Here is an 11,533-nt window from a genome sequence, read left to right as displayed (position 1 = left end):
AGTAATATTGGATCTATAATCCATCGATGTGATGGTCCCATTTGTTTCTCTTTGTGATGATAAATAACCTACTTAACTCAGTGGTTAGAGTATTGCTTTCATACGGCGGGAGTCATTGGTTCAAATCCAATAGTAGGTATAACTTATTAGATACCGGAGTCAGCGGTATCTAATAAGTTTTTCTACCCACCCTTTTTATTGATTTTTTATCTTTTCCATCCTCCTACCCTTCGTATTCCATTTAATTCTTTTTTTTTTTTTTTTTTGCGCCAGAATCACTTGATTGTATTTAATCGGCAGAATACAGGTATATAAACAGAACTTCTTTTAATTATTCGGACGCACCAAGTAGTTACGAAATTCTATTGATAGCCTCTACTCGCGTCCTAGCCCGTCTGAGAGCTAAATTCGCCTCATATGTTTGTCTCTTTCCTTCAGCTCTACTCAAGTTAGCTTCTTGCGGATCAATCTCACTACCTCTTTCTGCATCGTTTACTAAAATGGTGATCTCATTATTGCCTATTCTAGCGAAACCACCCATCAGAGCCATCGTTAACCATTGATCCTTAAGGCGTATTCTCAAAACACCTATATCTACTGCTGTGGCAATGGGGGCATGATTGGGTAATACGCCAATTTGGCCACTATTAGTAGATAAAATGATTTCTTTCACTTCTGAATCCCACACAATTCGATTAGGAGTCAGTACACAAAGATTTAAGGTCATTTCTTCAAATTGCTCTCCACTTCTAAGTTCATAGCCTTCGCGGTAGCTTCATCGATGTTACCTACCAAATAAAAGGCCTGCTCAGGAAGACCATCTAATTCGCCAGGAAAGGATCAGTTGAAAACCCCTAATTGTTTCTGCTAGACCAACATATTTCCCTGGAGAACCGGTAAATACTTCTGCTACGAAGAAGGGTTGTGATAAGAAACGTTCAATTTTTCGTGCTCTTGCTACGGTTAAACGATCCTCTTCGGATAATTTGTCCAACCCAAGGATAGCTATAATGTCTTGAAGCTCTTTGTAACGTTGTAAAGTTTGCTTAACTCTTTGCGCAGTTTCATAATGTTCCTCACCAACGATCCGAGGTTGGAGCATAGTTGACGTTGAATCTAAAGGATCTACTGCTAGATAGATACCTTTGGCAGCCAATCCTCTTGATAGTACGGTAGTAGCGTCTAAATGTGCAAATGTCGTGGCAGGAGCAGGGTCGGTCAAATCGTCCGCAGGTACATAAACTGCTTGAATAGAAGTTATGGATCCTTCTTTGGTAGAAGTAATTTTTTCTTGCAAAGAACCCATTTCCGTACTAAGAGTAGGTTGATAACCCACGGTAAGGCATTCCGCCTAATAAAGCGGATACTTGGATCCTGCTTGGACGAAACGGAAGATATTGTCGATAAATAGAAGTACGTCTTGTTCATTAACATCCCGGAAATACTCTGCCATAGTTAGGGCAGTCAAACCAACTCTCATACGAGCTCCCGGCGGTTCACTCATCTGACCATAGACTAGAGCTACTTTTGATTCTGTAATATTTTGTTCATTAATCACCCCAGATTCTTTCATTTCCATGTAAAGATCATTTCCTTCACGAGTACGTTCGCCTACTCCGCCAAATACAGATACACCGCCATGCGCTTTGGCAATGTTGTTGATCAATTCCATGATGAGTACGGTTTTACCCACCCCAGCTCCCCCGAATAGTCCGATTTTTCCTCCACGGCGATAGGGAGCTAAAAGATCCACTACCTTAATTCCTGTTTCAAAAATAGATAGTTTGGTATCTAATTGTATAAAGGCAGCGCGGATCTATGAATAGGAGATGTTGTGCGGGTATCTACAGGACCTAAATTATCAACAGTTCTCCAAGAACATTGAAAATTGGTCCGAGAGTCGCTCCACCGACCGGAAACACTTAGAGGAGCTCCCGTGTCAATCACTTCCATTCCCCTCATCGGGCCATCAGCACTCATAGCTACACTCTAACTCGATTATTTCCTAATAATTGCTGTACCTCACAAGTCACATTAATTTGCTGGCCGACGATCTCGACCCTTAACTACCAAAGCATTGTAAATATTAGGCATCTTGCCTGGGGGAAAGGCTACATCCAGTACCAGACCAATGATTTGAGGGATACGCCCCAGGTTTTTTTCTTCAAGTGCGGAAACCCCAGGACCAGAAGTAGTAGGATTGATTCTCATAATAATAATAAAGTGAAATATGTCGAAAGTTTTTACGAAAATTGACTAATCGAAAATAAATTAAATGTCCGATAGCAAGTTGATCGGTTAATTCAATAAGAAACGGGAGTTTGTACTCAATTTCGTTGGTACCATCCAACCGAATCCAATTCAATCCTTTACTCATTCAATATTCAATGAGTGAATTTGAAAATTAAATTCATTGCTAACATCAAGAAATGGAACAATCGGGAATCTCGAGTAACTGGCCAAGCTGCTAAAGTAGCTAAAGTTGTAATGAATCCCGCCAAAAAAATGGGTCCTATGGAAAGTCCATCAATTCCTAATCTCCAGTGAAAATAAAAAATATTTATCCATTTAGAATCCTCCTCGAGTTGGATTAATGGATCGTCGAATTTGAAATGATAACATAATGCATAGGTCATTAGAAGGAGTTCTAATAAACATATACATAAAGTATACCAGCGAATCACCTTATTTCCTTTATGAGGAAGAAAGAAAATTAAAGAACCCGCGGATATCGGAAAAATTACAATTATTGTTAACCAAGGAAAAGAATTCGTGGTAAAAACAAGATATGCTTTGACCAGAAAAACCCGTACTCTAAATATTATATTTTTTATTATTTCTATTTCGAGTACGGGTTTTGTCGGTAAAGAGAAATCAAATGGATTCAATTGGAGTTTTCTGGAACATATCAATAAGCTAGACCCATACTGCGAGTTGTCTCATGCCATAAATAAACCCGGACACTCAAGAAATCTGTTGGACAGGCGGATTCACATCTCTTACAACCTACACAATCCTCTGTTCTTGGAGCAGAGACAATTTGCTTAGCTTTACATCCGTCCCAAGGTATCATTTCTAATACATCTGTGGGGCAGGCTTGTACACATTGAGTACATCCTATACATGTATCATAAATCTTTCTGAATGTGACATTGGATCTATAAATTTTTGAACGTCATAAATTTTCGATCTAGTAAAAATAAAGTAGTAAATGTTATAGATACCAGGCATAATCAACGATTTATCGAAATTTTTTAATCAATTTACTTTACTTTACTGGATCTGCGATGAGAGAAGGCCAAGATACTTGGATTTCTTAGCTTTAGCAAACCTTCTATTCATTTTAACTAACTTAGTCATACGTGTTTGTCGTAGATGCTAATTCGAGTTGGTTATTTATATAGATGATTTTCTTTTTATTTGATTTTTATTCTACTTAATTTTATTCTTTTATATTTATTCAATTTTCAATTCAACAAATTCAATTGATTGATACAAGTTGATTTTCTGTTTGAAAAATTGACGAAACAATAGCTAACCCAATGGCGCTCGTAGCTGAATAGCTATAACAAAAATCGAGAAAATGTCTCCTTTTAATTGGCGACTATCAAAAAATCGAGAGAATGTTACGAAATTAATATTAATTGCATTCAAGATAAGTTCAAGACACATAAGTGCTCTAACCATATTTCGGCTCGTGATCAATCCATAGATACCGATAGAAAATAAATAAGCACTCAAAACAAGTACATGTTCGAGCATCATTGAACAACCCCTCATCAATCTAGATTCATTTCAATAGGAACAAAAATTCAACCGATTCAATTGACTAGTGAGTAGAAAAGATATAACAAGAACAAAGGTAGGTGTTAGTAAATACATCGAACTAAAAACATTTTCATTGTTATTTTATACGTGAAAAATTTAAAAATAGAATTGAAGTAAATATAGATGAAATAAGACAGCTTATTTCTTATTAATTTTGATTTATTTGGATTTCTAATTCTAAGTATTTTTTTCAGCTGAATCTGACGCGCCATAGCAATTGCACCTATTAAAGCAACTAAAAGAATTATAGAAATGAGTTCAAATGGAAGAAAAAAATTTGTTGATAAATGAATCCCAATTTGTTGACCATTACTTATCAAGTCCTATTCTATAATCTGGTTTGATCTTGTAGTCCAAATAACCCCGTTCCATGATGTGTCTAGGATAGTAGTAATTAGTGAAACAAAAATACTTGTACAAACCAGTGAAGTGACACCATCTCCAACAGTCCAAAGATGGAAATCGTTGTAATATTCTGAACCATTCATGAACATCACAGCAAATATGATTAAGACATTTATGGCTCCCACATAAATAAGGAGCTGTGCAGCAGCTACAAAATGGGAGTTCGATGGAATATAGAATAAGGATATACAAACAAGAACCAATCCCAATGAAAAGGCAGAAAAAATGGGATTGGTAAGTAATACTACTCCCAGACCCCCTAGTATAAGGCCTGATCCCAGAAATACTAAAAGAAAATCATGTATTTGCCCAGGTAAATCCATTATATATTATTTATATGTAAAATAAGAAATAAATAAGTCGAAATCTTTCATGACCTTATTGACCTGACCGGACCGGGAAAAAATAAATTACCCTATTTATATTTTATATAATTTATATAATACGTTTACGCTCCTAATTGAATTAAATTCTAATGGGTGTGAATTGATGTAGATACTCTTAGATGTATATACTGTTATTGGACAAATTCCATTCTATATCCGAATCTGAAAGACAAGACGAAATTTGATGTTTCGAACTCATCACGGTATATGAATCAATTTTCAATTCAAATTAAGACGTGATTCTCACCAATCAATAGCTAGGATTTTTAGTTATTGACCAAGCAAAATGAAAGAAGCCTCCCCCCTTTAGATCAAAACCGAATCTTAGTAATTGGTAATCGTTTTTGAGTCAAGGGGTTTCCCCGTAGCTATTTTTATTTGAGTCGAATTCGTAATTGTTCGAATTGTGTAATCCCCAATTACTAGCATCGGCAACCGACCCAAAGAAATTTGATTATAATTCAATTCGTGACGATCATAAGTAGAAAGTTCATATTCTTCAGTCATCGATAAACAATTTGTTGGACAATACTCGACGCAGTTACCGCAAAATATACAGATTCCGAAATCAATATTGTAATTAAACAATCGTTTCTTTCGAATATCCGTTTCCAATCTCCAATCTACAACGGGTAGATCTATAGGGCATACACGAACACATACTTCACAAGCAATGCATTTATCAAATTCAAAGTGGATTCGACCGCGGAAACGCGCTGATGTGATCAATTTTTCATAAGGCTATTGAATAGATACAGGTAAACGGTTCGCATGGGATAAGGTAATCATGAAACTTTGACCGATGTACCTTGCAGCTCGTACTGTTTGTTGACCATAATTCATGAACCCAGTTACCATAGGGAGCATATCGTGAATATCTATGAATAAAATTCAAATAATTTGATGTTTTTTTCTCTTGTTTGAGAGAAGGTATGAATCTATAATCTAGAATATGGTATTCCTTTACAGCGAAAAAAGTTGAGAAGAAGTTGTCAATAATAGATTACCTAGAGAAATAGGTAAAAGAAATTTCCACCCAAGATTTAATAGTTGGTCCATTCTCATCCTAGGCAAAGTCCATCTTGTTGTGATAGGAATGAATAGGAACAAATAAGCTTTAGCTAATGTAATAAAGATACCAATTGTCGTTCCAAAGACCCCGCCTGCCTTATTTATTTCGAAAAGCTCAGGAATGAATATGTACGGAATAGAAAGATTCCAACCCCCCAAATAAAGAACTGTTACAAATAATGAAGAAACTAGTAGATTTAGATAAGAAGCAACGTAAAATAAACCAAATTTGATACCTGAATATTCGGTTTGATAACCCGCTACTAATTCTTCCTCTGCTTCTGGTAAATCAAAAGGTAATCTCTCACATTCGCTAGGGAAGAAATTAGAAAAACAGCAAACCCTACGGGTTGCCGCCACAAATTCCACCCCCAAAAACCATATTTGGATTGCGCCTCAATTATATCAACTGTACTCGAACTGTTAGATAATTATAGTCGGTGATAACAGCATTGTTCCAATCGCTATTACAGAACCGTACATGAGACTTCAGCTTCATACGGCTCCTCGAAGGCCACAAATAAATCTAAGGATCACTTCAGCATTATCTCGATATCTTTGTAAGGTAAATAGAGTAGTGTAAAGATAGATCGGAGAGTCCTGAATTAGACCAATAGAATTCTGTCTGCTATAATAAAAAAAGTGCTTCCGAATTGATCTCATCTTTCATTTTCAAATTCCAATTTTTCTTTGTTTAGTAATAACTTAATCCTTCAATAAAATACTCGTTCTATCAATATCAATAGAAATTTCGACCCATATCTTTCGATTCCGAAAAAGAATTAGACTTTAGATTAGTTCATGAATCATAATAAGAATTCTATCTCTATTACTATGGATAGAATATGGAAAAAAAAAAAAAAAAAAAAAAAAAAAAAAGAAGAAGAAAAAAATCTCTTATTTTTCCTTTTTTTCTATTGCATGCAATTGCATTCCATTTCTTTCGTTCCTATTCTTCTTTCTCAGAAAAGGGGACTCTAAAAAAAAATAAAAAGATTACTTCGTTCCTGATAGTCATTTCTTTAATCAGTGGATAGGAGGATACTCTGAATCGGGATCATGGGAAAGTACTTCTTGATCATTTCTACCAACTTAAAGCCCCATTGAAATTCCTTTTATGTAGTCCAAACTTACATTATCTCTATTACTAATCCTTTGTGTACCTTGGTGTTACTAACCGTCCACTCTTTTTTGTTTGATCCCCGGTATGGTAATACATGCAATAGTAAAACCTCCATACATTTAATCTTTTGCACCCGCTTCAAGGCCTGATGATTAATCAATCAATCTTGGGGTAAATAGTTTATACTGCTTTATTTATGTATACTTCCACCCAACTCTTGTACATAGGGAAAGAGACTCAATCTTTTTACTGCGAATTTTTAAGCTGTTTTGTTTCACTCATATAACTATCTGCTTAAGTTCATTAACTGGAATGATCAATAAAAAATTAAAGTAATCTAGTTAATACATTCAACTTCTTTACTAGAAACCAAAGTCAAAGTTCAAATAAAGTTAAAGTAAATTAGAAAATTAAAGTAAAAAAGTAAATTAAATAAAAGTTTATGCCCCAACGAATCGCACGTAGAGATATTGATAACACACATAGAGTTAATGGTATTTCATAACTAATCGATTGAGCAGCAGCTCGTAGACCACCCGAAAAAGAATATTTATTATTCGATCCATATCCTGACATAAGAAGTCCAATAGGAGCAATACTTGAAATGGCAATCCATAAAAAAACACCTATATTGAGATCGGCTAGAACAAGACGATAGCCAAAAGGAATTACTGAATAACTTAATAGAATGGATATGACCGCGATAGATGGTCCAATACTGAATAGACGAGTATCCCCTCTAGATGGAAGAATAATCTCTTTGAAAAGTAGTTTGATTCCATCTGCTAGAGCTTGAAAAATTCCCAAAGGGCCAGCGTATTCAGGTCCAATACGTTGTTGTATCCCTGCGGATATTTCTCTTTCTAACCACACAATAACCAGTACCCCTATAGTGATTCCTGATACAGGAGAAAAAATAGGGACAAGCAGCCATATGAGCTCATAGGCCTCTTTTAAGGATTCCTGGTCGGAAAAAAAATTGATAGCTTGTGTTTCTGTCGTATCAATTATCATTTCAACGATCAACTTCTCCCATAATAATATCTATACTACCTAGTATTGTCATAATATCAACCAATTTCATTCTTTTAACTAATTGAGGAAGAATTTGCAAATTAATAAAACCCGGTGGACGAATTTTCCATCTCCAAGGAAAAACACTACGATCTCCTATCAGAAAAATTCCCAGCTCTCCTTTTGGGGCTTCCACTCTTACATAAAGTTCTTGTTTCGACAATTCAAAAGTGGGAGAAGGCTTTTTACTAATGAATCGATATTCAAAATCATTCCATTCAGAATCCTTTGTTCTATCAAAGCGTCGGACTTCTAAATTTTCATAGGGTCCCCCGGAATTCCTTCCAGAGCCTGTTGAATAATTTTTATGGATTCCTTCATTTCATTAATTCGTACTAAATAACGAGCTAATGAATCTCCTTCTTTTTGCCATTGAATTTCCCAATCAAATTCGTCGTAACATTCATAATGATCAACCTTACGAAGATCCCACTCGATTCCGGAAGCTCGTAGCATTGGTCCTGATAAACCCCAATTTATTGCTTCTTCTCCACCAATAATGCCCACCCCCTCAACTCGTTCCAAAAAAATGGGATTCCGCGTAATAAGCTTTTGATATTCAGCAACCACTTATCAGCAGCTACTCCTCCGATACGGAAATAATTATGCATCATTCGCATACCTGTGGCAGCTTCAAATAGATCATATATCAACTCTCTCTCTCTGAAAATATAGAAAAAAGGTGTCTGTGCACCGATATCTGCCATAAAAGGACCAAGCCATAACAAATGAGAAGCTATACGATTAAGTTCCAGCATAATAGCTCTGATATAGCTAGCTCTTTTAGGTACTTGAATGTTTCCCAACTGTTCTGGTCCATTTACTGTTATTGCCTCTGTGAACATAGTAGCTAAATAATCCCAACGTGTTACATAAGGCAGATATTGTATATTGTTTGGTTTTCTGCAATTTTTTCCATTCCTCTGTGTAAATAACCCAATATGGGTTCACAGTCAATAACATCTTCACCATCTAAAGTAACGATGACTCGAAGAACACCATGCATTGATGGATGATGAGGACCCATATTGACTATCATAAGGTCTTTTCTTGTAACTGGTACAGTCATATCTTTTTTCCCGATTCATTATTCCATCAATTGCTGAAAACGAAACGAAATTCATAAAAATTCAAGATCTAATAAATCAAATAATTCAAAACGAATCTTCAAATTTAGACACATAAAGCAATCATTGTGTCATTATAATTTTTGTCTCTTTTCTTTGGGTAAATATCATCCCTCTCCCCTCTAAACCCCCAAGTTTTGAATAATGATAATGCCCTCCCTTACTTTTGAAATATTCTATCAACTGTACCCTAATTGTTAAAAAACGACATTAAGTGATGAAGTGGACATTTACAAGGCATGGCCATCAACAGGGAAGATCTGGGTGATAGAGAATATGAAAACGATACGGATCGTCCTAATGGTCAAGGAGGCCAAACGATAACAATCGCACCATTAAAGAAAGTTTAATGCTCACCGTCAACCTCACAGATTCAAGGCCTCCATGCAATCTTAGCCCTTCCGTGACTTGTCCTTCTCACACGCGCGTAGCTTTGTGTTCCCATCAATGGAAGCTCTTCCAAAACTGTAGAGTTTTCTCAACACCCAGCACTTCCACTAACCATCTTAGACAGGAGGGAGAATAGAGAGGACCTTCCTTTAGAAAGGGAGAACACTATATATAGATAATGGATTATGGCTATATATCAATATATATATATACTAGTAAACATGCACGTGCAAATGCACATGTGGTCTCATGGAGGAGAGAGAGAGAGAGCTAACTGATGACTATTGATTTAAATAAAAACTGCTACAAGCAAGAGCAACTCTATGTATAAAACATGATGATAGGAACCAAAAAAGAAAAAAAAAAAAAAAAAAAAAAAAAAAACAGTTTCCAATAAAAGATCATCTTGACATAGATTCAATGTTTGCGTAAATACTTAGTCATAAGTTTATATAGCAAGATTTAAGGGCACATGTTTTATTTTAATTTTGTAGGAAAAACATTTGTATCACAAGCTATACTAATGCTTCAATTTATGCTTTCTCCTCAAACCAATGCCCTATATTACATACCCATCCATGGCAACAAATAGTGGTAAAATGGTCTTAGGCTCTTCTCTTAGAAAAAAAAAAAGGCTTATCTATATTGGTTACTTTCATACTTCTAGATATTTAGCCATACGCTGTCTTCTCCGAATCCCGTTCTTCCTGCAATCTTTCCAACTCCTATTGTGCGGCAGCAATTTCTTGTCTTAGATCTGTATGGATAACAACAAGCCTTTGATTCCCTGTTGCAAGAGTTTGCGTCTCAACTTCTTGTTTTGCAAGCTTCTGTTCCATGATATGTGGAGGAGGCTAAGAGCCGTCTTAGATGATGAGATGGAGCACGACCTTTACTTCCCATTTCAAATTACAATGTCTAGACTGGATATTAAGGGGAAAAAATATAAGAAACTAAAGCAACATTGCCACAACCATTTGGCTTGCAAAGCATCAGATGAAGAATTGATCATGCAATGTCCTAATAATCAAAAGCCAATAAAATTATGAGAAAAAATATATGGCACAATTCAAAAGTCCCAGATAGTTCTCAGGTGATACGTGTCTGATTCTGTTCAAAGCTACAAATCTACACAAAGGATAAGTAAACCTCATATGTAAACCTCTAGTTACTTACCTTCTCACTATTTGACAATGGACCCAATCATGTCAGCATGAGTTAGGCGACAAAAAAAATTGGAGGGGTGGAATGGATTTACTAAACTCAATGAATCACCAATTCACAATCATCATACACCAACCAGAAGTTAAATTTATCAGGAATCATACTTTCGATTTCCTAAGGACTTGCAATTATTTTGATTTAAGAAAGATTGCTTTTGAAAGCAACCTGTCAGCATGCATAGAAATGATAGGAGCTAATTTGGAAGCAATTCACCTCAAAATTCCAATGTAGTAGCTTGAAAGTTGCGAGAATTGTTGTTGGCGATGTAGGAGCTTGAGCAATGCTTGGTCCTTATCAGACCCTAACAATTGCAGTTCACATGATCAGTAGGAACTAAATGGGCCTCACAACACTCTATAGTCTCTACATGGTATTGACCCATATTAGCCCTCATACACTACTTTCTCAAATCTGACCAAAAGCTGCATTGGCTAATACCTTTGGCAATTCAATAAATAATACACGATCCACCAAAATCACTCACTCTACAAATTGTAAGGGAACAAAAAAGTAAAAGGACCTCATGTGTGTGGAGAACAGAGTTGTGAAGAACAGCCGGGCCTTGTTCAGATCAACGGTAGAATCTACCCAATTTGCCCATGGCTTCAAGGCATCCTATTAGCAATGGGTGTTCCGATTCCTCCAATCCAAACAAGAGGTAGCTAGCATATGCATGTTCGCAAACATGAAGACATCTTCTCTAGAACCATGGTAGAAACATTGGATATGATTTAGATACATACAACAACATAAATGTCGTACACATTGACATAATCAGAGCAGGCAAAACAACTCATTTAAACATTGGAGGTAGTTAATTGTAAACAAAAAATTAATAACTTAAGAACAATGTTGAGATTAAATAGCCCTAAAAGCATGTAACTCAATATCAGACTTGATTTATG

General features: G+C 35.9%; 1 pseudogene; it reads right to left on the bottom strand.

Annotated features, from left to right (window-relative positions):
• Nucleotides 1–264: 264 nt before the first annotated feature.
• LOC122647956 lies at nucleotides 265–2,226 on the bottom strand (annotated as a pseudogene).
• Between the last annotated feature and the right edge of the window lie 9,307 nt (nucleotides 2,227–11,533).

This window comes from Telopea speciosissima, unplaced genomic scaffold, assembly GCF_018873765.1.
Source record: "Telopea speciosissima isolate NSW1024214 ecotype Mountain lineage unplaced genomic scaffold, Tspe_v1 Tspe_v1.0301, whole genome shotgun sequence".
Taxonomy (NCBI): domain Eukaryota; kingdom Viridiplantae; phylum Streptophyta; class Magnoliopsida; order Proteales; family Proteaceae; genus Telopea; species Telopea speciosissima.
Note: the sequence above shows the minus strand (reverse complement) of the source record. Positions and strands in the feature narration are given on the sequence as shown.